Genomic DNA, 26,463 nt, shown 5'->3' with positions numbered 1-26,463 from the left:
TGAGCAAATAGGAAAGTATGGGATTTTTTTTTTTTAAGAAAACAGCAAACATGGGGAAAAAACCCCCCAAAATAACCATAAATAGAGGGTTAGAGTATTTGCTGGAAGGGGAAGGGAAAAACACCAGCAACATGTAGATATGGGGGCCCCCCTGGAATGCATACAGGGACCACTCGACCCCCACCACCCACCAGCCCCGTTATATACCAACGTGTATTAATCTTAAACAGAATAACTCTCTCTAACTAGTCAGAAAGACAACAAATCAACGTAAAACTAGTGTTATATTAACATCACCGTTTGGCATATGAAAGCTTAGAGACTCCGGGCTTTGCGCCGTCCCGCATCCTGTTGATCTTCTCGTATTCCATCCAGGACCTACAGGGAGAAAGAAAACACACACACATACGAATAGTGGGAAGACTGTATAATGAAAAGCGTCCTCTTCTGTATCTTGGAGTAAGACTGCTACTCGTGTCTCCTCCTTCTCCCAACAAAATAAGACCAAGGTGATGCATGAAGTCCTGATGCGGGTTAACAGGGCCTGGACCGGAGCCCACTGTCCAAGTATAAGAGACTGAAAAACAACAGAATCCCCAAACGACTTCCAATTAATTTGACCATTCTTGTCTAAGAAGTAGGCTTGACGTAGGAGTCGGGTCAGGCACTGGAACATCCCAGGACTTCAGTAAAGCCAGTCCTTCGGCTGCTGAGGAAGCGACATGGGTAACATTATCTCGCCGTATGATCAGCTTGATGGGGAAACCCCATTTATATGAAATGTCCCGATCTCTCAGAGCCTTGGTGATACCTTGAAATGATCTCCTCTTGGCTAAAGTAGCAAATGAAAAGTCCTGAAAGAACTGAAGGTTCTGTAAGTTCTCAGCGTTATCCTCCATTCTAGCTGCTCCTAAGATCCGCTCTTTTACAGGGAAAAAATGAATCCTCATGAGAGTGTCTCTAGGTACATTCTCTGGAGCTGATCTTGGCTTAGGAAGCCTATGGATACGATCTAACATCAGGTCTTGTTCTGTTGCTTTAGGTAGAAGTTTATGGAACAGCTCCGTGACGAATGAGAGCAACTCAGAAGGGGCCACTGTTTCTGGGATGCCTCTGATCCTGATATTGTTTCTCCTTGATCTGTCTTCCATGTCTGTAAATTTATCATGGTGTGAATAGACTTCCTCTCGCAATTTTTCATGTTCAGTTATAAGGTTATTGTGCGAGGCCGCCAGCTCTTCCATTTTATCCTCAATATGGCTGGTGCGTCCGCCCATATGAATGACTTCTTGATGTAATTCCTTCATGAACGCTTTCATTTCAGACAAGATTTCGGTTTTAAACAGGGCCAACATATTCTGCATAGACTTAACCGTGAGGGGACCTTCAGGGTCCTCCTCTTCTGAGTGGTTGCCGGCAGTAGTTTCTTTTCATTTCTCCGCTGCTTGTGTGGCTACAGCACTACCAGCTGGTCTATTTTTCTTGGCACAACCCGTGGTGGGAAAGATATTTTGTGGCTTGAAAAATTGAACTGGTGACGCAGAAGTCTTTTTAGGGGCCATTACCCCGGAAGCTGGACAAACGATGACTTGAAGTGAAGAACAGACAAAGGAGAGAACGAAGAGGACTTTCTAGAGAATAGGATTGCCAAGCGCCAAACTGTTAGGATTTTCAACCGCTCTTAACTAACATTTCCACAGATTGTATAAGGACTGGGGGTGAAGGGGGTACAGGGACCCTGCAGGATAATTCCATGGTTTACATTCGGCAAGACTAGTGTCTTCTTTAAACTGTGGTCGCAGCTGTATGTAGGTTGAGTTTTCAGAGAGCCTTAACACTGCCACTGTGTCACGAGCCGCGGCGGTACTCACAGCCGCCGCGGCTAGCTTCTGGCTCCCTCTGGCGTCCCGCCCGTCACCTTGACGACCGGGACATCATTTCCCCTTCCTACCCGGCCGTCGCCAAGGCAATGGCCGGACACCTGTCATATAGCGCTGCGTCCCGGCGGTGTTGGAAGCTGGGCGCATGCGCAAAAAGAACACAGCCTGTGGGCTAATTAAAGGGGGCTGGAAGTTACAGGCATTACCGTGCATCTGTGTGCATCTATCAGGGACTAGCCCTGATTGGTCTGGTGCTATATTGCTGATTAGTCTGCAGGGGTGCTTGTAAGTTCTGATTGGGCCAGCTGTGTGTTTGAGGTCTGCTGCCTCATTGCCGGTTATAGTTTCATTATTCAGTCTGCTAGACCTGCTCTCTGCCTTGTTCCTGTCTATTGGACTTGCTGTTGTTTACCCGTGTATGACCCTTGGCTTGGATTTGGACTTTGCTTGTGAATCTCGTGACCCTGACCTCTGGCTTGAATACTGGTACTGTTGTCTGCTGCCGGCCCCTGACCTCTGCTTTGATCCCACATTTCGCTTGCCTGGGTTCTCCCCAGCCGGTACACACTTCACGACCCTCTGTCAGTCTGCAGCCCAGCCTTTCCCCACCATCAGGGGCTCCAGTGAACACCTGACTGGCAGAGTAGACTCCAGGTTGTGTTGTGCCGGCTGGAGGGGTTCCTAACACACTGATAGTAAGCTGGAAGCAGGTTAGCACAAATTAATTGGCTGCTAGGGTCTGGTGTAACAAACAACTCTGAGAACAGAGTGTAGAGCCAGTAAAGGACTGTGGCTAGGTAGCTGCCCTCACAGGCAGGTTCCCCCTCACCTCCCTTGCCAGCAGATTTTCTGTGGAGTTCTCCTCCCCTGTCTCAGGTGGGACACTTGAGGTGCCGCTGTTGAGCCCTCCGAAGGCCCTCTTCCGAGTCCTGCTTCTGCCACCCAGCCGAGTGCAGGGAGGGGTGATGTATGTCCCCCGCTGTCTGTAGCGCCTCCAGTTCATCTTCAGCAGGCTATTGGCAACTTGAGGCCGGGGCTTCCGGACCGGAAGTAGGCCCCCGGCCGGATCCAGGCGTCCCACGGAACCACGGCCCTGCACGGGACTTCAAAGCAGGTAGGACCTTCAGTATATGGGAAGGGGGAGCAGTCGAGTCAAGTCAGGCTCGTGTAGTAGTACCTTGTGGGGGCTGCACTCCGGGGCAGATCCCCGCCGCCTGGGAAGCTCTCCCTCCTCTGATCAGGATTCCTCCCAATTACCTCAGCTTATATTGGGCCAAACAGCGCATCCAGCGGGGATTTGAACGAGAGAAGGTAGGGCCCATGGACCGGATAGTAAGGGCCTCCGTCCCACGGACACACGAACCGGCAGCTCCGGAGGACCCCCTTGGAGTCAGCTGTGCTCCCTTAAACACAGGGGTTATCTTAAACCAGTATGGCCGAGGGAAAGAGATGGGTTTTCCCGAAAAAGGGCTATTTTCTAGCCGAGTGCCCAGAGCTCACACAGATTGCTGCCAGCCACCATAGCGTCCAGACCACGCCCCATTTTTTTTTTTTTTTACTTTTAATAATCATAGTGGACATGCATTCTGATTTTTGCTATATTGGTTAAAACAGGGTAAGGCCAGAGACAGCTTGAGAATTATTATCCCACTTAGTATACATTACAGCATACAGTAACTCCCAATAAACCCAATTTTAGTGGGACTCTGCTGATTTGTGGACCCCAAAAGAGATTTGTGTATTGGAAAATAGGAGTAGCTTTGTCAGAAAGTGATCCTGATTTGGTGATTCAGGACTGTGTTTTGGGTGGATCTTAATTTTGCTTTTTCCAAAGTTATGTTACATCATTTTCAAGGAGAAACTTCATGTTAAACAGCCCCCAAAAATGCAATTTCAAATTTCCCTTTATAATACATTTTGAACAGTGCCACCTTGTGGTTAAAATAGTATGGAAAAATGTAAAACTCTTACTTGGCTTTACCAGGCAAAAAGGTTCAATAACGTGTCTCTCAAACATGAGAGTTTCCTTTTTTTGCAAAACTAATAAAACATATATTATTTTAAAAAGATGTCATTAAGCAGTCATTCTTCAGTATGCTTTTCCTATAAATCATCAGTAAAACATATTGTTATTATTTTTTTCAGATTTTTAACATGTGTTTTTGTTTTATTTTGTTAGTGGATTATTTTGTGTATTGTATAATGCAGTCAGGAACACTGCACTTAGGAGTGCAGACAGGATTACTGCACTTGTAATGCAGTCAGGAACACTGCACTTAGGAATGCAGACAGGAACACTGGAGCCAAGAACTATCCTCTGGAGAGAAGTGTGTTGTTCTGGCAATGAACAGATCACAGCAGCAGGTTTAAATAGGGTGTCCCAAACAACTATTGGCTGATCAGTTCATGTGATCACAGCTGCAGAATCTGGTTGGTCTGGAATGATCACCTGTCTGCATCCAAGATGGCCGCGCCCATGCAGCAGAACAAACAGTATGTGTTTGTTTACAAACGGAGGTGTGGAGGATGGGAATGCTGCAGACGGCCAGAAGGGACCCAGGTAGCCGTGATATGACAGCGGCGGATGAGGTAAGTGCGGCTAAGATCCCGATTTGTGACAGGCACTCCTTGTCCATGGAGGGCTTGTTTTATTAAACAGTACATTTCCTTTTCAATATTTTACATAAGGGTGGGTGGAAGGGCCCAAGCACAATTCCATCTTGCACCTCTTTTCTTTTCTGCAACTGCTGTGTGGCATTGTTTCCTAGATGTGCTATGAACTGCCGTGTGTTTGTGTCTTTGCTCTTTTGCTTAGCATCCAGCCAGGTCGCTGCAGTCTTTGCCAAAACCAAAACCAAAACACAAACTTAATCCAGATCCAAAACCAAAACTAAAACACGGGGGTCAGTGAACATCTCTACTAAAAACCCGGGATATTGCTGGAGCGAGTCCCGACAACCTGGGTTGTGGCTTAGTGTGAACCGGGGTCCCTGCATCTACCCGAGTCTGATGACCTGGGATTTAGACCATGGACTTTTGCAGGGTTATTCCTGGGTCCGTCCTGGTAGCCGCCAGTGTGTTTTTCAACTCGGGTCTCACGGAAACGAGCTGGTTTAAAGGACCTCATTTGTGTCAGCCAATTAAAGCTCCTCTTCTGATGACTCACACTTATTGCCAAGGCAGACCCGGGATCAGTATGAATGGGGTTGACCCAGGAATTTTCCAGGTTCAAGGTGCAATGTGAACGGGTTCTGATGAGCTGGGATGCTCTGTGACATGGAAATATTCCGGGTTCAACAACCCAGGATATTTCCGGGGCGGCAGTGTGAATGAAATATTAGTAAATTTCTGTCTATAAAAAGTCACTGATACTTCATATTTTAATTTGCTGGTTTCTTTTCTCACTAGGTGTTTCAGTATTTATTTATTTTCCTACTTTTCCATTAGCAAATCAGTAAAATAGGTTGATTCTCATTTTCTTGTACAGTTTCAAAGAATTCTAAAAAATATCCATTTTGAAGGTGTATTATTCTATATCCATCATCAATGTTCTTGCAGTTATTCCTTTGTCACAGTAATAATCACATTCAGTCAGTGGCCCCTGTCTAAATATAAATCCCAAACTCAATGTATGACACATAAGAGAAGCTTGCGGATATCTTTGCAGAACTTTTATTCAGGTAAGATGTGCTTTTCTGAAATTTGACATGATGGAGGAGAACAGCTCAAATTAATGTGAAATAAGATGTTCTTAACAAAAGACATAGCAAGTGTTTGAATTGGGGATGTATATGGCGGTATGCCATAACGCCACTTTTCTTACTGCCTTCATTGTAAAACTATCCAATTCCATACACCTACCTTCCCATTATATTTTCCACTTCTAAATATCCACTTCAATCACTACATAGCATTATATATGGCAAGATTGCAAGCATTCAGTTGGTCCAAGTGACATAATCTTTTGAGTGAGGAAATTGGATATATCTGACAGAGCTGCTGGATGGCATGTGGTCCAGTTAGTACATTCGGAAGATAACTGCAACCAAAAGTTAGTGGTCTTCTACCAACCACATTTACAGCCACATGTGATCATGATCCTATCAATTATGATCAGATTATGATTATGATTATGAGCACAGATCACATTAATGCCACCGTTTACGTCCATATACATAGATGTATCTTCCCAATTTTCAAATATTATTGATCATGCCTGCATGTGTGTCGCCAGCATTAAACAAACTATTTATCTCTTTTTAAAAACCCAAAACTACATGTAAACTGAGCTTGTTTTGTTTTATAGGTATATGTCAAAAAAGACTTTGGCCTGAGACAGTGGCATAGCCGTAATAGTTGTGTGATATGGTCACCTATTCCCTCTGTCTGAACTGGGCACGTTTTGAACACCAATGACTGTACATGTACTGTATCACAAACCTGGTCATGCTATGCTGCACAGTGAGACAGAAAGACATTGACATTAGAGATGTTCACTGACCCCAGTGTTTTGGTTTTGGATCTGGATTAACTTTGGGTTTTGGATTTGGTTTTGGCAAAACCGCTGTTACGTGTTTTGGCTTTGGATCCCGATTTTTTTTCTAAAATCCCCAATTATTTTTTTTTTGCTAAAGTCACATAATTGGCTCTTTTTTATCCCTACATTATTATTAACCTCAATAACATTAATTTCCAATCATTTCCAGTCAATTTTTGTCAAGTGACAAAAACACTGCTACCCCTCCTGTTTCTGTATGAGCAATGGCACTGGAGACTGGATATTTAAAAGAACACTGCTACCCCTGTTTCTGTGTGAGCAATGGCACTGGGTCTCCACTAGAGACTGGAGAGTGGCAAGAACACTGCTACCCCTGTTTCTGTGTAAGCAATGAAGCTGGATCTCCTGGGAGGGAGGTACTTATGGAATTCAAAACCCGCAAATACGTTTTGGCTCGATGCAGATCCGAGGGCGCGCAAAAGTAACGAGCCTGCTCGCAAGCCTTCTCGGATCCCCTAAGTTCGGGTGGGCTCGGTATTCAACAATTGACATATGTACAGTTCACTAGTCCCTCTTCCCTCAGTCACATTGGCTGTTAGTTACATTTTTTTTACTTTTTTTTTTTTTACTTCAATAGTATTTTTTATTTTTTCCAAAGTTAAGGGATACAGAAAAAAAGGGAGGGGAGGGGGAAGGAAAGGTCAGAAAAAAGAGAGGGGAAGGGGGGGTACATAGTAAGGTAAACACATTACATCGCATCGACATTTACGGTACTTAATACAAGACTATCAGGTCAGTAGGACAGTAAAATAACAAATGAAACCGGCAATGACCAGAGGGGCAACCTCCCAATGGTAAATTCCCAACAGAAAACTATATGGGTTCTGGCAGGGGTTCATTCAAGGTGAACTGTGAAAGGCGTAGCAACGGATCAGTACGAGCTCTGGTTGCCCCCTCTTCCTCTGTAGTATACACGTGCCAGGAAAACCACTTTATTAGGGGTGATGAAGGGGGTGAAGGATATGGCATCCCCCACGTCTCCATCTCGAAGCTAAACTGTACTTTAGCAATCACTTTGTTTAACGCGGGCAGATCGGGAGTTTTCCAGTTTTGAGCCAACGCTGCTCTAGCAGCTATCAAAATGTGACAAAACACATATCTAGCATGAAGAGGGAATTGTGATGGGAAGTGCTGAAGTAAAGCCACTTCCGGGGTGGGATCAACTTTTTTTTTTCTTATTGGCAAACTCAAACACCTGTTCTCAAAATGGACAGAGGAGGGGACAGCCCCAAAATATGTGCATAATATCCCCTATAAAGCCGCATTGTCTCCAACAAAATTTGGACTGAGCAGGCCACATTTTGTGCAAACGAATCGGTGTAATGTAGAGTCTATTAATTAACTTCACCATCATTTCCGAATGGTTCACACATTTGGACATTTGAAAGGAATTAGTAAATATTTTCTTCCATTCACCAGTAGTGAGCGTTATATCAAGGTCAGCTTCCCATTGTAGTTGGGATCTGGACTTAGTATCCAATATGGGAGGAGAGAGGAATTTATACCAAAAGGTGATGCCTGCCCTATTAGAACCCTTCGACAATCTTGTATATAGCAGGGCTGGAGCACGAGACATTTCCAATCCCTGTCCCGGGAGGGTAGAGAACCAATGTCTAATCTGCAAATATTTATAGAATTCCTGGGCAGGGAGACAAAATGTATCCCGTATTTGCATAAATGACAAAAGCTTCTGTTCCTCAAGTAGATCTGACCAAAATTTAGCCCCATTCTCAATCCAACGATTTAGGTTTAACTCTGGGATAAGTTTTGTTAAAGTTACCAGTGAAATATTCGTAGTAGGGACCGTGAGATTTGGGCAGTTAGCAGTAAACCTATCCCACACTGCCAGGGAGTCTTTAATCATCTTGGGAAGAAGAGCAGTTGCCGGACGCCAGGATTTAGGAACCCAGATCAAGTCCTCTAGTGGGAACCTCAAACACAATGCCCTTTCTAAATCAACCCACGGTTTCTGATTTGGGGGTAGAGACCAATCTCTTATTTGTGATAATAGACAAGCGTGGTGATATTCATGTAGATCTGGTAACGCTAGACCACCATGTTGCTTGGGTAGGCACATTTGAGAACCAGCTATACGAGGGGGTTTACCTTTCCATACATAGGTTATCATAATTGACTGCAATTTATGAAACAGTGGTTTCGGGATGCTAGCAGGAATGGTCCGGAATAAATACATCATTTTCGGTAGCACCGACATCTTAAAAGTTGCCAACCTTCCCAGCAAAGAGATCTCACAGCAGGCCCATGATTTGGTAAATGTGAGTAGCTGTTGTATCAAAGCCGTATAATTTAGATTAATTGTGCTATCTAGGGATGGGGTGATCTTTATGCCTAAATACGGGAGGGCTACCGTTTTCCAGGAGTATTGAAAAGTTTTCTTAAGATGCTCTATCTTTAAAGGGGGGATATTTACTGGGAGGGCCTCAGATTTAGTTGAATTAAGTTTGTAATATGATGCTCGACTATAGGCATCGAGTATATTGTGAAGGGCCGGCAGCGAGGTCTCCGGGCTGGTCACAAATAATAATACATCGTCGGCAAACAAACATAGTTTGTGAATCGTGTTCTTAATGTTGATACCTGGAAACAGTGAAGAGGATCTAATAGCTATCGCCAGGGGTTCCATTGCCAAAACAAAGATCAGCGGCGACAGCGGGTAGCCCTGTCTAGTACCATTTGAGATCTTGAAGCCGTCTGACAAGAAGCCATTACAAAACACCCTAGCTGAAGGGTCAGAGTATAGAGCAGAGATAGCTGATAGAAATTTGCAGTGAAATCAGAACCGAAGAAGGACCCTCTCCATATATCCCCAATGTAATCTATTGAAAGCCTTCTCAGCATCAAGAGAGAGAGCCACCACTTCTGTCTGAGAGCCCCTCACCCATTCCAGAATGTCGAGCACCCTTCTGGTATTGTCTGAGGCTTGACGCCCGAACACAAATCCCACCTGGTCGGGATCTGGTCGGGATGAGCAAGTCCCAGGAGAAGTCCATTTAGTCTATTCGCTATGAGTTTGGCGTAAATTTAAATATCTGAATTCAAGAGGGCTATTGGTCTGTAATTGAGACACGAGGCAGGGTCCTTCCCCGGTTTAGGAATGGTAACCAATTGTGACTCCCACATCTCCGGTGGGAATGATCCTTGAGATATGCCTTCATTGAACAATTGTTCAAGTATTGGAAGGAGGTCTTCCTGGAATGTCAAATAGAAGCCATTTATATACCTATCTGGCCCCGGGGCTTTATCTGAAGGGAGGTTCTTAATAACTTCCTGGATTTCAGTTCGCGACCATGGGGCTGCCAGGGCTTTCCCCGTCTCTGAGTCAATTGTCGGAATATTTAAGCTATTTAAAACCCCCTCTATTTCTGACAGGCTAGGTTGGTGAGTAGAGCCATCGTCCTTCAAGATATAAAGCTTCGAATAGTATTGTACAAACATTTTGGCTATATCCCTGGGATTAGAGACTTTCTTACCTGATTCATCTAACAGATTTTTAATTCTATGGCCCCTCAATTTCCTCGCTAGGAGCTTCCCTGCCCTGCTCCCCGCCACATAGTATTTTTGTTGAAGTCTGGTTAACGCTAATTGGGTCTTAGACAGTAGCATTTTCTGGAGCTGGGCTCTAACTAAAGTGATTTCTTTCTGCAGTTTCTTAGAAGGGCGTGTTTTATTTTGAGTGTCTAGTTTAACTAGCTTCTCTTCTAATTCTTTTTGCAAAAAGGCATTAGCACTTTTTAACCGAGAGCCCGCCAAGATCGCTACCCCTCTCACAACTGCTTTTAACGCACACCAAAAGTTAAAGATGTTTGTGTCAGAAGGGGCGTTAGTTTGGCAATATTGTTCAATCGCTTTTTTGATATCCAGTCTAGCTTCTAGTAGGGACAAAAGATATGATGGCATATGCCACGGCCTGGGGGGAGTAAAGGGGTTAGTGGCCTTCCACATCCACAACACTGGAGCGTGGTCTGACCAAGTTATCGGAAGGATCTCCACTAGCTTGGTAGCCTGTAGTGACCATTTGTCTGCAATAATCAAGTCTATACGCGAATATGAATTATGAACAGGTGAGAAATAAGTAAAATCTCTGCCATTGGGGTTCCGCAGTTCTCCACACATCATATAAATCAAATTCCCCCAACAACTTGGTAAAGGCTAGTGAGGGGCCTGATAGACTCGTACCCACAGCGGAAGATGAAGATTGAGAGGATCTATCCAGTTTTGGATCTGCTACTATATTAAAATCTCCCATAACTATCAGTCCTCCTTCTTTATGTTTTTCTATTTCCTGAAAGACCCCCCTCAGAAAAGGAACCTGCCTAGAGTTAGGGGCGTACAACGAGACTATGGTGACAAGTATATTGTCTAGCGTACCTATCAGGATCAGATATCTACCTGCCTTGTCTGCTATAGTAGATTTATGAATAAATGCAACTCTATTGCTGAATAAGATGGCCACGCCATTCCTTTTATGAGGGCCATTAGCAGTGAAACATAGTGGGAAATGTCTATCTCTCAATACTGGGGGGCCCCAGCTTTAAAATGCGTTTCTTGTGCCACTACATCTGCTTTGCACTTTTAGAATGATGACAGTGCTAATCTTCGTTTATTAGGGGAGTTTAAACCTCTTGCATTTTGTGCAAAAACTTAACCATTTGCAACAGAAATATGGGCTATTAAAAACTCTCCACTGACTACCACTATTGACCAACTGTTCAATCTAATAAGTACCAGACCATAGTTAGACTTAGTGCTGTAACAGCACAAAATACCAATTATTTGTGTTAATGTGTACCCTGAGCAAATAGGAAAGTATGGGATTTTTTTTTTTTTAAGAAAACAGCAAACATGGGGAAAAAACCCCCCCAAAATAACCATAAATAGAGGGTTAGAGTATTTGCTGGAAGGGGAAGGGAAAAACACCAGCAACATGTAGATATGGGGGCCCCCCTGGAATGCATACGGGACCACTCGACCCCCACCACCCACCAGCCCCGTTATATACCAACGTGTATTAATCTTAAACAGAATAACTCTCTCTAACTAGTCAGAAAGACAACAAATCAACGTAAAACTAGTGTTATATTAACATCACCGTTTGGCATATGAAAGCTTAGAGACTCCGGGCTTTGCGCCGTCCCGCATCCTGTTGATCTTCTCGTATTCCATCCAGGACCTACAGGGAGAAAGAAAACACACACACATACGAATAGTGGGAAGACTGTATAATGAAAAGCGTCCTCTTCTGTATCTTGGAGTAAGACTGCTACTCGTGTCTCCTCCTTCTCCCAACAAAATAAGACCAAGGTGATGCATGAAGTCCTGATGCGGGTTAACAGGGCCTGGACCGGAGCCCACTGTCCAAGTATAAGAGACTGAAAAACAACAGAATCCCCAAACGACTTCCAATTAATTTGACCATTCTTGTCTAAGAAGTAGGCTTGACGTAGGAGTCGGGTCAGGCACTGGAACATCCCAGGACTTCTGTAAAGCCAGTCCTTCGGCTGCTGAGGAAGCGACATGGGTAACATTATCTCGCCGTATGATCAGCTTGATGGGGAAACCCCATTTATATGAAATGTCCCGATCTCTCAGAGCCTTGGTGATACCTTGAAATGATCTCCTCTTGGCTAAAGTAGCAAATGAAAAGTCCTGAAAGAACTGAAGGTTCTGTAAGTTCTCAGCGTTATCCTCCATTCTAGCTGCTCCTAAGATCCGCTCTTTTACAGGGAAAAAATGAATCCTCATGAGAGTGTCTCTAGGTACATTCTCTGGAGCTGATCTTGGCTTAGGAAGCCTATGGATACGATCTAACATCAGGTCTTGTTCTGTTGCTTTAGGTAGAAGTTTATGGAACAGCTCCGTGACGAATGAGAGCAACTCAGAAGGGGCCACTGTTTCTGGGATGCCTCTGATCCTGATATTGTTTCTCCTTGATCTGTCTTCCATGTCTGTAAATTTATCATGGTGTGAATAGACTTCCTCTCGCAATTTTTCATGTTCAGTTATAAGGTTATTGTGCGAGGCCGCCAGCTCTTCCATTTTATCCTCAATATGGCTGGTGCGTCCGCCCATATGAATGACTTCTTGATGTAATTCCTTCATGAACGCTTTCATTTCAGACAAGATTTCGGTTTTAAACAGGGCCAACATATTCTGCATAGACTTAACCGTGAGGGGACCTTCAGGGTCCTCCTCTTCTGAGTGGTTGCCGGCAGTAGTTTCTTTTCATTTCTCCGCTGCTTGTGTGGCTACAGCACTACCAGCTGGTCTATTTTTCTTGGCACAACCCGTGGTGGGAAAGATATTTTGTGGCTTGAAAAATTGAACTGGTGACGCAGAAGTCTTTTTAGGGGCCATTACCCCGGAAGCTGGACAAACGATGACTTGAAGTGAAGAACAGACAAAGGAGAGAACGAAGAGGACTTTCTAGAGAATAGGATTGCCAAGCGCCAAACTGTTAGGATTTTCAACCGCTCTTAACTAACATTTCCACAGATTGTATAAGGACTGGGGGTGAAGGGGGTACAGGGACCCTGCAGGATAATTCCATGGTTTACATTCGGCAAGACTAGTGTCTTCTTTAAACTGTGGTCGCAGCTGTATGTAGGTTGAGTTTTCAGAGAGCCTTAACACTGCCACTGTGTCACGAGCCGCGGCGGTACTCACAGCCGCCGCGGCTAGCTTCTGGCTCCCTCTGGCGTCCCGCCCGTCACCTTGACGACCGGGACATCATTTCCCCTTCCTACCCGGCCGTCGCCAAGGCAATGGCCGGACACCTGTCATATAGCGCTGCGTCCCGGCGGTGTTGGAAGCTGGGCGCATGCGCAAAAAGAACACAGCCTGTGGGCTAATTAAAGGGGGCTGGAAGTTACAGGCATTAGCGTGCATCTGTGTGCATCTATCAGGGACTAGCCCTGATTGGTCTGGTGCTATATTGCTGATTAGTCTGCAGGGGTGCTTGTAAGTTCTGATTGGGCCAGCTGTGTGTTTGAGGTCTGCTGCCTCATTGCCGGTTATAGTTTCATTATTCAGTCTGCTAGACCTGCTCTCTGCCTTGTTCCTGTCTATTGGACTTGCTGTTGTTTACCCGTGTATGACCCTTGGCTTGGATTTGGACTTTGCTTGTGAATCTCGTGACCCTGACCTCTGGCTTGAATACTGGTACTGTTGTCTGCTGCCGGCCCCTGACCTCTGCTTTGATCCCACATTTCGCTTGCCTGGGTTCTCCCCAGCCGGTACACACTTCACGACCCTCTGTCAGTCTGCAGCCCAGCCTTTCCCCACCATCAGGGGCTCCAGTGAACACCTGACTGGCAGAGTAGACTCCGGGTTGTGTTGTGCCGGCTGGAGGGGTTCCTAACACACTGATAGTAAGCTGGAAGCAGGTTAGCACAAATTAATTGGCTGCTAGGGTCTGGTGTAACAAACAACTCTGAGAACAGAGTGTAGAGCCAGTAAAGGACTGTGGCTAGGTAGCTGCCCTCACAGGCAGGTTCCCCCTCACCTCCCTTGCCAGCAGATTTTCTGTGGAGTTCTCCTCCCCTGTCTCAGGTGGGACACTTGAGGTGCCGCTGTTGAGCCCTCCGAAGGCCCTCTTCCGAGTCCTGCTTCTGCCACCCAGCCGAGTGCAGGGAGGGGTGATGTATGTCCCCCGCTGTCTGTAGCGCCTCCAGTTCATCTTCAGCAGGCTATTGGCAACTTGAGGCCGGGGCTTCCGGACCGGAAGTAGGCCCCCGGCCGGATCCAGGCGTCCCACGGAACCACGGCCCTGCACGGGACTTCAAAGCAGGTAGGACCTTCAGTATATGGGAAGGGGGAGCAGTCGAGTCAAGTCAGGCTCGTGTAGTAGTACCTTGTGGGGGCTGCACTCCGGGGCAGATCCCCGCCGCCTGGGAAGCTCTCCCTCCTCTGATCAGGATTCCTCCCAATTACCTCAGCTTATATTGGGCCAAACAGCGCATCCAGCGGGGATTTGAACGAGAGAAGGTAGGGCCCATGGACCGGATAGTAAGGGCCTCCGTCCCACGGACACACGAACCGGCAGCTCCGGAGGACCCCCTTGGAGTCAGCTGTGCTCCCTTAAACACAGGGGTTATCTTAAACCAGTATGGCCGAGGGAAAGAGATGGGTTTTCCCGAAAAAGGGCTATTTTCTAGCCGAGTGCCCAGAGCTCACACAGATTGCTGCCAGCCACCATAGCGTCCAGACCATGCCCCATTTTTTATTTTTTTTTACTTTTAATAATCATAGTGGACATGCATTCTGATTTTTGCTATATTGGTTAAAACAGGGTAAGGCCAGAGACAGCTTGAGAATTATTATCCCACTTAGTATACATTACAGCATACAGTAACTCCCAATAAACCCAATTTTAGTGGGACTCTGCTGATTTGTGGACCCCAAAAGAGATTTGTGTATTGGAAAATAGGAGTAGCTTTGTCAGAAAGTGATCCTGATTTGGTGATTCAGGACTGTGTTTTGGGTGGATCTTAATTTTGCTTTTTCCAAAGTTATGTTACAACATTTTCAAGGAGAAACTTCATGTTAAACAGCCCCCAAAAATGCAATTTCAAATTTCCCTTTATAATACATTTTGAACAGTGCCACCTTGTGGTTAAAATAGTATGGAAAAATGTAAAACTCTTACTTGGCTTTACCAGGCAAAAAGGTTCAATAACGTGTCTCTCAAACATGAGAGTTTCCTTTTTTTGCAAAACTAATAAAACATATATTATTTTAAAAAGATGTCATTAAGCAGTCATTCTTCAGTATGCTTTTCCTATAAATCATCAGTAAAACATATTGTTATTATTTTTTTCAGATTTTTAACATGTGTTTTTGTTTTATTTTGTTAGTGGATTATTTTGTGTATTGTATATTTTGTCTGTTATGTACTGTTTTAATTCTATATATACAGTAGCACAATAGTCTTTCATCTGTTCACTCTAATTCTTTGTTACTGGAAATATTCAATTTTTTCCAGTACATTGGATCATATTTATTGATCTCCTGTGGTGTTATTTACACGGGGAACAATTCACAAGCAAGATTTTACTATAGAACAGCTTTCCTCACATTATGACTGAAACTTGTCCCCAAAGTGGCCTTGATCACTGCTCTGGAATGGTTCTAATTATTCTACCCCTGCCTGGACACTGACTATTAAAAATGTTAACATAGCAGCTCGCCTAAAGTGGACCAACAGCTGCTTGGCCTTAACATGTCATTATTTCCTTGACAGTTTGCAAAAATTATTACAAATTAAATGTAATGTGGTTCACAATAAGTAAATAGGCGGTAGGAGAATATCTCACATATCAGAGGACATATGCTCACGCTGTATGACAGTCTCCAAATACATATTCAATTATATCAGGATTGCCTGCGTTACTGATTTTGCAATGTAACACATGAGTTGTAAAAGGGATCTTATAAATAGACAACAGACTATGGCAGAAGACCATTTTTATTTACACTTTATGTTGGTTAATATACAAAACAATATATCATATAATAATCTTGATTTCTGTTCTAAATGATTAAACAGCCTAATGGCTGATAATCTCTTTTTGCACAGTCACCTTCTACCCAACATATTTTCAAGATATATCATTATAACCTGATATAAGACACCAACATGGTTTTCAAATTTTGGCAAGCTAAGGTCAGTTTTAATTGGATAACTGATGGTGGCAACTAAAGCAACGTAAGTTCAATTACCAGTCAAACATATTGATGGCCAACCGACCCAGAAACCGAGGTGCTTGCAACAGCCTCAGAGAAACTACCCCCTCTGGCCTCAAAGGGAACACTCGCTGAAACGCTGCCTAGAATAGACCAAAAGGGTAAGAATTCTGAAAATTTGGCCTATAAAAAATCCTTTGCCCGTGGGATGCACCCCATTGGATTTGTAAACATGAGTGTGACAAAATTTAATCAAGGGGCATTTTAGGATTACGATCCCAAACACCTCACAAAATTATTTAAAGATGGATTAACCTGTCGTCTAACTTTGTCCATCAACATTCCACTGCAGGCACCCCTCCATGTTAACTGAGGGATAATATCAGACCAGTATATCTTAAATGTTGGCCAGCTATCAGCCCACAACCGCAGATCTGCAGTGATGTTTAAAATGAACCCAATGGATTTTCCCTTTTCCAAATCTTTACCACCTAAATGAATTATTAACGAATCGGGGCCTGTTCCTCTGCAATCTTGTTAGTCATTTAGGGCCTGATTCATTAGAGCACGCATTCTGAGCGCAAATTGCGCTCTCTATTCTACATACGTATCTATGAACTGCGCTCTCCTGAATTCATAAGGGAATCAATCGCAAGAAACGTAGCTAGACGAATTTGGTCATAAGTCGTTTACATCACGTTAAAATTGGCACAGCGTATTACTGCATCCGACTACGGAATCGTGTCATCTCTGGCTATATGGCACACATATGTTAAAGTACGGTAAACATTGATATTTTTATTAATAGTAATTCTTGAGTTTACTTTGTAGGAGAGTTCTTAGTGTAATACACTGCAAATCACAGGTATATTACTGTATGCACTCATTCAGAAAACTGTAGTTCCCCAGAATGTCTCAGGGAAGTTAAATGCAAATTGTGTTGCCCATTTTTGGGTGGATAGACTGCAAACTACAGCCCAGGCTGCTCTCTAGTGCCCAAGAATGTACTAGAAGGCTTCAGGGAGATTCTTGGGGAAAAGGGGAGGAACCAAAAAGGACTGGCTAGAGAGAGAAGTGATGTGTGTGGCTGCTGGCTGAACTAATGAAGGATCTTCCCATAAAGAGCCACTGAATCTATGGCTGAAATACTGAAATATTGTCCTGCGGGATGTTTGTAGCTAGCCCAGAAAGAAGCGCCTTTGCAGTATAGGAAAATACCTATCTTGCCACTGCCTATGATATGTCAGCAGGATTCATATGAAGAAGGATACATTTTTTTTGCCTTGCTATGTTCACTGTAATATTGCTATTGGGAAGTGTTATAGCACTGGCTAAAGGAAGAGTTTGTTTCAACCAAATCTGTTGTATTTAAAGTTATCTACAAGCTGACTAAAACTGCCTAAAATGGATGCTGATGAGAGAATTGCAAGTTGTTCAACCCTACAGTTGCTGGGAGAGAGTTGTTTAATCCATTAGACGGATTGATAAGTTGGACTACTGATTTCAACTTGTACAAGTAAATAAGCTTCATGCGTCAGCTGAAACTTCGCTTAAACCTGTGGATTATAATTTACCCCATTGGGTTCTGTATATCATAGAGTGAACTAGGAAGCATCTAACCTGAACATGCTGGATTAATCCTTATTGCATCTCTGCTGATTTTTGTCTGATAAGTATAATCGGTATAATTGCATGAAAAGTATTGTGTCGATTTCTGTTTGCATATTGTTGAACCAAGATTTCTAAGATGTGATTTATTTTGTGACATGTTGAATAACATTGCATGTTGATGGTATTGTGCTATTATTTCTCTACACTACTACTACTGATCTGCTGCTGTGTTAAAGCCTTATGCCACAAGCAAAGAGAATAAACCCACGAGTTTATACAGTTTTAGCCCTATGTTCCTTGTTTTATTCCAACACTACTGGGGGGACCTTCGCCTCTCTACCATACCACTGAGCATGTAGAATCCTTCCTTATACTACTTTTGGGGTGTCAACCATCTGCCCCATTACATTAGTAGCTGATTTTGCATCATCTTCCAGGGTTCTGGTTTTATTTTAATAACACAATGTATTACAGATGACAGACATTCATATAGGTGACTATTAATTTGTATGCAATTTATAATTTATGGCATTAAAAGTTATGTTTACACTTGTGTCTGTGTTATATTTACATGTTTATTTGGGACACTACAGGTCCCAGTATAGCCTGGCAGCAATGGAGTATGCTTGTGCTTGTAGTACTAGTGCTACTTAATGGTATCTTTGCCATCCTGTGACCTGTACTGCACCAAGAACAAAATACTTTCAAGTGTTATTATTATTATTATTATTATTATTATTATTATTATTATTACTACCCCCCACACCCCGCTCCAGGGTGTGGGAAGGGCTACCCCTAGGGAGGGGGAAGGGAGTGTAGGGCCACATCTCTCTAAGGAATGCAGCCCGGTACTGAATACCATACTTGCCGACTTTTACATAGTGAAGTTCGGAAGATCCCGGACAGGGGGCGTGGCTGGTGGGCAGGAGCGGCTGGGCGCTCTCAATCGCTGCATTTTGGTCCCGCACCCTGGATGAGCCGACATTTTGTCCCAGGGGAAGGGGACAAAATTACATGATTCACAGCGAATCATGTCATTTTAGCTAGCAAATTGCAGTATGCGGGAGACTTGCCTGCTCTCCCGGGAGTCTGGGAGACCAACCCAGATTTCTGGAGTCTCCCGGACATTCCGGGAGAGTTGGCAAGTATGCTGAACACTCTGGGGTTGCTTGCCATTATGGCAGGGGGTTCCTATACTGCGGGAAGCAAAACCTAGTGCTGATCACCCCACGTTGTTTGGCCCACCATTTTTTGCTAATTCCTGCCTAGGCTTGCTGCACTACAGTTGTTTCAGCTGTTTTTTTTGGGGGGGGCACATTTTATTGTTTTTGCTTTTGACTTTGCCTGTAAAAATGTAAAAAAAATGTTGATTTCCCACAAACACTTATTAGACCCATCATGTCAGAAACCTGTGGAATTGCTAACGTTGGCTAGTTCTATTGTACATTCCAACCCCACAAAATTTCCAACATTATTACTCAAAATACTTACCTTTTTCAACAGCCTCCTCATCGGCCTGCTCCTTCTCCTTCTTGTTCTGCTCTTGGACCTCCTCCTCAGTCTGCTACTGGCCCTCCCCTCCTCCTCCTCGGCCTGCTCCTGGCCCTCCTCCTCCTCCTCGGCCTCCTCCTGGCCTTCCTCCAACTCCTCGGCCTACTCCTGGCCCTCCTCCAACTCCTCGGCCTAATCCTGGCCCTCCTCCAACTTGTCAGCCTACTCCTGGCCATCCTCCCTGGGACCTCCTCATCACCACTCAAAGCTTCTACAGCAGAGCACGTTCAGATCGTCTATTAGAATAAATATGACACAGGAGCTTATTTAAAAATGTTATCTCTCTCACATGTACATAGAGACAACCAAATGTTAGTTTACACTGTGAAATATCTATTTCCACACATAGACAATTGAGTGTCTTGAGTGTCTGTGGACAGTATGGTAACCCCGGAGCTTGTCCTAATTATGGGAACAAGTCACCCATAGTGGCAGTGAGGTTCCTAAGCTCTGTCTGGGCGAATGTCGCAGTTCTCATGTTTGCAGGTGAATGACTCCCCAACATTCGGGGCAGTGGTTGCTTCTCAGTATATGTATGGGTGGATCCCTTCAAACCCGTATGTGAGATGTCTGACACGTATCAATTATTCAACCGTCATCAACCGTATCCAGGCACTTAGAGGGCATGCCCAGCTCCTTGCTAATAATAAACTGGCATTTACAAGTGTATGCACCTGCATTAAATCATGATAAAAATGCACTTGCATACCTGATATAAGGACTGGTGAGATACTCATCCAGCATTGCCATTTTGTAACTTTAGGAGCTCAGATATTTGGGAGATTTCAGACATTTGGGAGGTTGTTTTAATATTCAATATTATTGATGAGTACAATGGCCTATGTCTGACCACAAATTGGACACTAACCTCACAATTATTAATTCTACGTCACAGACATCCACAACATCTTTTCACGTTTCACTGACCTGGTTTCCCACTATGTCACTTCCAACCTTCCTACCCAAATGTTCCCAAGTTTCCTCTCCTTTTCCATTATCCCAATTATTCACTTTTATCTGTCAACCTAATTTACCCATGTCAGACCCTCTGCCCCATTGTGGTACCCTGCTGTTGAAGAGCCTCACTCACCTTTTATTCAGACTGTCAGTTCCTTGGTGGACGGCCATCTTTAAGTAGCCCATATGTAGGACTGGTGGCCATTTTGGGTGAGCCTTTATAGTAACAAGATTCCCCGGAATGCACAAGAATCCCCAGAATGCACAAGGTTTCCCAGAATGCACTGGGAGAAAAAACAGTTGGAGAATAGAGAGGAGAGATCTCTGAGGGAGTGTGTGAGAAAAGTACAGGAAAAAGAAAGACTGCAAGGGAGCTGCTGAGCTGCAAGTGCTGCAAGCTGACAGGGGACAGTCTAACAAATGCTAGAGATAGAAGAGAGAGAAACAAGTTGAAAAACAAAGTCACCTCAGTAAAGAGGACTCACTGGTGTTTGACACCCACAAGTTTCTACAAGGCTATTGAGATTGATGATTAAGAGGGGAAGATCTATTGCTCCCATGACAGTCTGCAGTGGTGAGAAGTAAAACAGCAATTCCTATCCTATACTTCCCGGACAGCAAGGGCCCTAACGTGCACATTAAACAGTGTAGATAATCCAGGTTTTATATAGATATTTAGCCATAGGTTTGTGCAGGGCCGGTGCAAGGTTTCCCGGCGCCCCTAGGCAAATTTTCAACCCACTGCCGTCCCCGCACACATCAAATACCCACTTCCAAGATCATAATACACTTGACTTTTGTATAAAAAAAAAACCCAAAACCTGCACCTTCCCCATGGTGAAGATTAGCCATGACTGATTATGTCACAGTGGTCCACGTTCATAGGGGGTAATTCTCAAACCCACAGGGGTTCCATGGGCATTGAGAGAATGGAGTCAGACAAAATAGTATATGCTGACTTACAGAGAATACAACATACTGCAGGCCAAATGGAATAGAGGTGAGCCTGGCCAGGCAACTTCTTTCAACCCACTCCCTCCCTCCACCACTGGGATATGGCTCCCAGTTTCTGGCTGCTTTCAATCTTGGCCAGTACCCAGTGGTGTGCGGTTTCTTGCACACCAGGTGGGCAATAAACGTGCTGATCAACAGCCTGACAATGACCAGCCCAATTCCTAGTGCCAGGTTGTATATTAAGCCAGCAGCCATGTTGAGTACGATGTAACCCCACACACAGGGCAAGGGAAGCATGAAAAAAACTTCGATAAAGAGCAGTACCCTGAAACACGCGGTCGAGGCTCTGCACTCACAGTAGCTCGTCCTTTAGGTAGTGACGGGCCAGCACAAGTGATGCACAGCACACAACGCCCAGGGCCCAAAGCAGCACCAAACTCTGGCACCAGCACTCTCCCGGGCAATGGAAAATCATGCCAAGGAGACCTCTTGAGGTGGATTTTGCTATATGTGGTGCTGACTTACCCCCAGCTCATAGCCAGTAAAGCTGTCAGCAGGTTCCTGGTCATGCACCATGGCACCCAGGGTCTGGTGGCCATGAGATGTGAGGAACTGCAGTGCAGACTCCAACATCTTATCACTCAATTCCAGAAAAGAGTGGCAGCCACCAGCTCTATGGTGGATTCATTGCCCATGGAGATGGGGATAGCTTTTGGGACAGATGTTATATTTTTTACCTTCATGCTTTGAATTGGTATAGTAATAGGTTCAATTTAATTGCTGAATCTATTAGGATCTTTTATGCCAGCCAAATCAAAATACATTTTCAATAACAAAAGGCAAAGACGTTACATATATATAGCACCACCATATTCCACAGCAATCTACAGTGATTATTTGTCATTCACATCCATTCCTGACACAAAGTTCTAAATTCCCTACCACACACCTTATGGTCCATTTTAGTCACTAGCCAATTAATCTACCCATGTTTCTGGCATGCGAGAGGAAACTAGGGCACCTGGAAAAAAACAGCAATAAACTACATATCCTGGATGTTATTTGACATGGCCATACAGTATTCACCCAGAGGGATTTTTAATTATTGTACTTGTTGCATAGTATTAAGAAGATTTTGGATATTTAAAGGTCCAATATTAGAGGCTGTAATAAGAGTAAGTGAAAATACACACTTTTGTTATGTAGAAAACGGATCAGAATACTATGCCACATTAGGTTGCCACCTAAATTCAGAATATCTGAAGGATCAAGTGGGAAAGGATTGTTCAAATTTAATTCTTGAGTGGCCCCATAATTATTTTCCAAAAGATCATAGGGCTCTCTGTTTATACAGCCTAAGGAAACTACCAAAAGGTCCAGAAAGTGAAATAATAATTAAGGGATATCCAGAAGATCGTTATAAAAGAGATAGCAGATGGTTAAGACTTTGAGTGGATAATATTATAAAGTGAATGGTGGATGGATCAATGGTTTGAGTTGGGCTGTAGGGACTGCACAGGACACATTGTGTTGCAAACAAAGGGAGATTGCACACCTATGCTTACTGGAATATTACCTTAAGAATCACACACAGGAATATAATGAGGATCAAATTGGCACCCCTGGGAAAATCTGACAATTATAGTGGGAACACATGTTGAAGATTTTGATTATTTACACCATATTTTAGGAATAACTTGGGGAGGATTAGTGAAAGATACACCAAGAACACAGGGGGGGAGAGGAAACACCGTAATTCCCATTGTGTGTCCCCGCAGTAATTTAAGACAGACTTTATTCCACATTGTGGAAGCAAATATTCTTTTGAATCAAATTGCTGGCCCCCCAATATTTTTGCAAACCCAAGATACTGGCAGTGCTGCAACTAGTAATCCACATAGCCTATGAAAAAAAAAAAGGTATTGATGTTTGAAATTTGTTGCCCATTCAGGGAAAATTGAGGTTGTGAACAATGTACAGTTATCATTGTATGGGATTGCACGTCATTTAGACCTTGTTGTATGAAGGTTGCTTTTTTCCCGAGATGGCCTGAAGGTCTGGCACCGCCGTATACACACTTCAGGACACCCCTGGTGATTTAGATTCATACTTAGTCTCAATAAAATTACCCAATGGTAACCAGGAGGAATGTCTTATAGATACAGGGGCTAGCCAAACAGTTTTGAGGTAACAAGATGTACCAGCAAATCTGATAACTGATGAAGAAGTAAAAGCAAGCGGTCTAACAGCAACAAAGGTGAAATTGAAGAAAAGCAAAACAATTATCCTGCAAGTCAATGACATAACAACTCCGATACCAGTTGAATTTTTAATATCACCCACCTGTCCAGTAAACTTATTGGGAGCAGACGTTCTACAGCTGCTGCAGGCAGTAATAGAATACCAAGGGGACAAGGTAATATTTACCAGCTGGCTTCCAGAAGAAGTAAAACAGAAAGTAGAGGGTGCGGTGCAAGTTTTTCTGTCAATGGATGAAATAGATGGACCTGATGACCCATATCCAGATGAAGACCCAACCAACAGTATTCCTTCCAAGCTATGGTCAAAAGGCAAAACTGATGTAGGATTGTTAATGGTAACTCCTGTAACTATTACCCTCAAACCTGGAACAACCCCAGTGTCAATTAAACAATACCCGATCAGTAATGACCAAAAGACAGCATTGAAGGAACAGATTTCAGAATATGAATACAATCAAATCATACGGAAGTGCAAGTCGCTATATAACACACCCATTATTCCCGGTAAGAAGAGATTAACTGTAGATACCGGATGGTTCATGATCTCCTAGAAATCAACAAAAGGATGGTAATTTCAACACCTATAGCACCAAATCCACATACTCTACTGAACTCCATCAGACCAAAAGCGAATTTTTTACAGTCATAGACTTGGCTAATGCTTTTTTGTCAGTTCCCATCACTCTAGAATCACAACTGTATCTGGCATTTACACATGACGGGCAACAGTACTGCTGGACAAGATTTTCACAAGGGGGAGCCACAAGTCCCTCCGAATTCACTGAGGCAATGGGAACAATTTTAAAGAAAGGGAACCCACTTTACTCGGAAAAGACACAACTATTGTAATGTGTGGATGACTTACTCCTTGCAGTAGAAGGCATGGAAGAATGCCAGCAGGAGACTGAACACCTGTTAATTTTCTTGGCAGAAGAAGATTGTACAAGATGTTCACGAGACTGTGACATTTTTGGGACATTGCATTTCTCAAGGGATGAAACACCTCACACCAGAAACATTAAAGGTGATAATGGAGGCAAAAGTACATGAAACACAAAGACAAATTAGAGGACTGTTGGGAATAGTGAGTTATGTCAGAGAGTGGGTACTAGGAGCCTCGTTACTCATGCAACCCTTGTACAACTTGATTAAGAAAGGAGAAACTTGTAACAATGCCAATTATCAAGAGAGAAAAGAAGCATCTCAAGCTATTAAACAGGCTATATGCTCTGCACCAGCATTAGGACTACCCAATTTGCACTATTTTGCCATGAACATAAAGGGCATGCTTTGGGAGTCCTTACGCACGAACACGGAAGCAAACAAAGACCTTTAGGCCTATTACTCAACAATGCATGACCTCATTGCACTGGCATTACCAAACTGCATCAAGTTAGTTGCAGCAGCCGCCATATTAAAGGACAAATGTGCGGATATTGTTTTGGATCATCCACTCAATATAAATTAGCGCTTCTCAGCACTTCAAACGTTACCATAAAATGGTGCACAGTCCTAAATCCGGCAACACTTCAACCATTATTGTATGAACCTCACGGTTCAAGAGAAGGGAGACTGGAGCTGACAGACTGGGAACAAAGTAAACAGTGGACAGATCTGAGTGCCATAAATGAGGACGACAGGGAACATCAAGAGCATGATTGTGTGGCACTGATAGATCTGGAAAGGGCGTATCCTACGCACTTGACTGATCAACCTATAAATAATCCAAATTTTCTTTTTTCATGGATGGCTCTAGCTACTATACTGATGGGATCTGCAAAGCAGGATATGCAATCATTATGCTGTATGATGTTGTGGAAGCAGAACCACTTCCCCATGGTACTTCAACACAAGCTGCGGAGTTAATGGCTGTATTGAGAGCACTGGAAATTGCGGAGGGTGAAACAGTGAATATGTATTCTGACTCAAGGTAGTACGATGGCTAAGCGGTTAGCACTTCTGCCTCACAGCGCTGGGGTCATGAGTTCAATTCCTGACCATGGCCTTATCTATGGGGAGTTTGTATGTTCTCCCCGTGTTTGCGTGGGTTTCCTCCGGGTTCTCCGGTTTCCTCCTACACTCCAAAAACATACTAGTAGGTTAATTGGCTGCTATCAAAATTGACCCTACTCTCTCCCTCTCCCTGTCTGTCTGAGTGTGTATGTTAGGAAATTTAGATTGTAAGATCCAATGGGGCAGGGGCTGATGTGAATGAGTTCTCTGTACAGCGCTGCGGAATCAGTGGTGCTATATAAATAAATGGTGGTGATGATGATGAAGATATGCATGGGAAACTGCCCTGGACTATGCTAACATCTGGAAAAGCAGGAACTTCAGGACAGCAACAGGCCAAACTATTCAGAATGCTGCCTTAATAGAAAGACTGACAAGAGCACTGGAACTACCAATCAAAACAGGCATCATAAAGGTTGCTGCCCACACCAAAGTACAGACGCAAGAAGGAAAAGGAAATGCCTTTGCAGACAAAATGACCAAAGACGCAGCACTAAAACCCATTGTGCAATCGTATTATATCTTAAGCATAGCATCCTCTGCACAAGAAGAAGAAGTCACGACAAAAGACCTGGCAAAGATGCAGAAACAAGCAGGACCACTGGAACATGCCAGCTGGGAAAATGTGGAGCTAAGGAGTCCTGCACAGGACTCAAGGGAAACCTTGTGTCAAAGTTGAATAATTGGATGAAATAAACTATATTGATTGATATTGTTATGACGCAATCGCACGATAAATAACACACACCTACACCTACACATTCACTTGTAAATAGTTCACCTTAAAATAGTTCCAACACACAGTTGTTTATAATAAAATGTAATAGAGTTTACAGCTAAATATAATAATGTTAAAAGCACTTTAAAAGTATCTAAGGCTCAGGATTTAGGAAATGTATCATGTTTAGTGTCATTTTGATCTGCACATTACCATCTCTCATCTTATAATTTCGGCTTTGCGATCGCTTCCTGCAAT

At 43.7% G+C, this 26,463-nt stretch overlaps 1 pseudogene; it reads right to left on the bottom strand.

The window, feature by feature from the left end:
* Positions 1-13,924: 13,924 nt before the first annotated feature.
* LOC142159462 (uncharacterized) lies at positions 13,925-21,846 on the bottom strand (annotated as a pseudogene).
* Positions 21,847-26,463: the final 4,617 nt, after the last annotated feature.

This window comes from Mixophyes fleayi, chromosome 5 (genome assembly GCF_038048845.1).
Source record: "Mixophyes fleayi isolate aMixFle1 chromosome 5, aMixFle1.hap1, whole genome shotgun sequence".
NCBI classification, from domain to species: Eukaryota; Metazoa; Chordata; class Amphibia; order Anura; family Limnodynastidae; genus Mixophyes; species Mixophyes fleayi.
The sequence above is the reverse complement of the archived record's forward strand: the minus strand, read 5'-3'. Positions and strand labels throughout refer to the sequence as shown.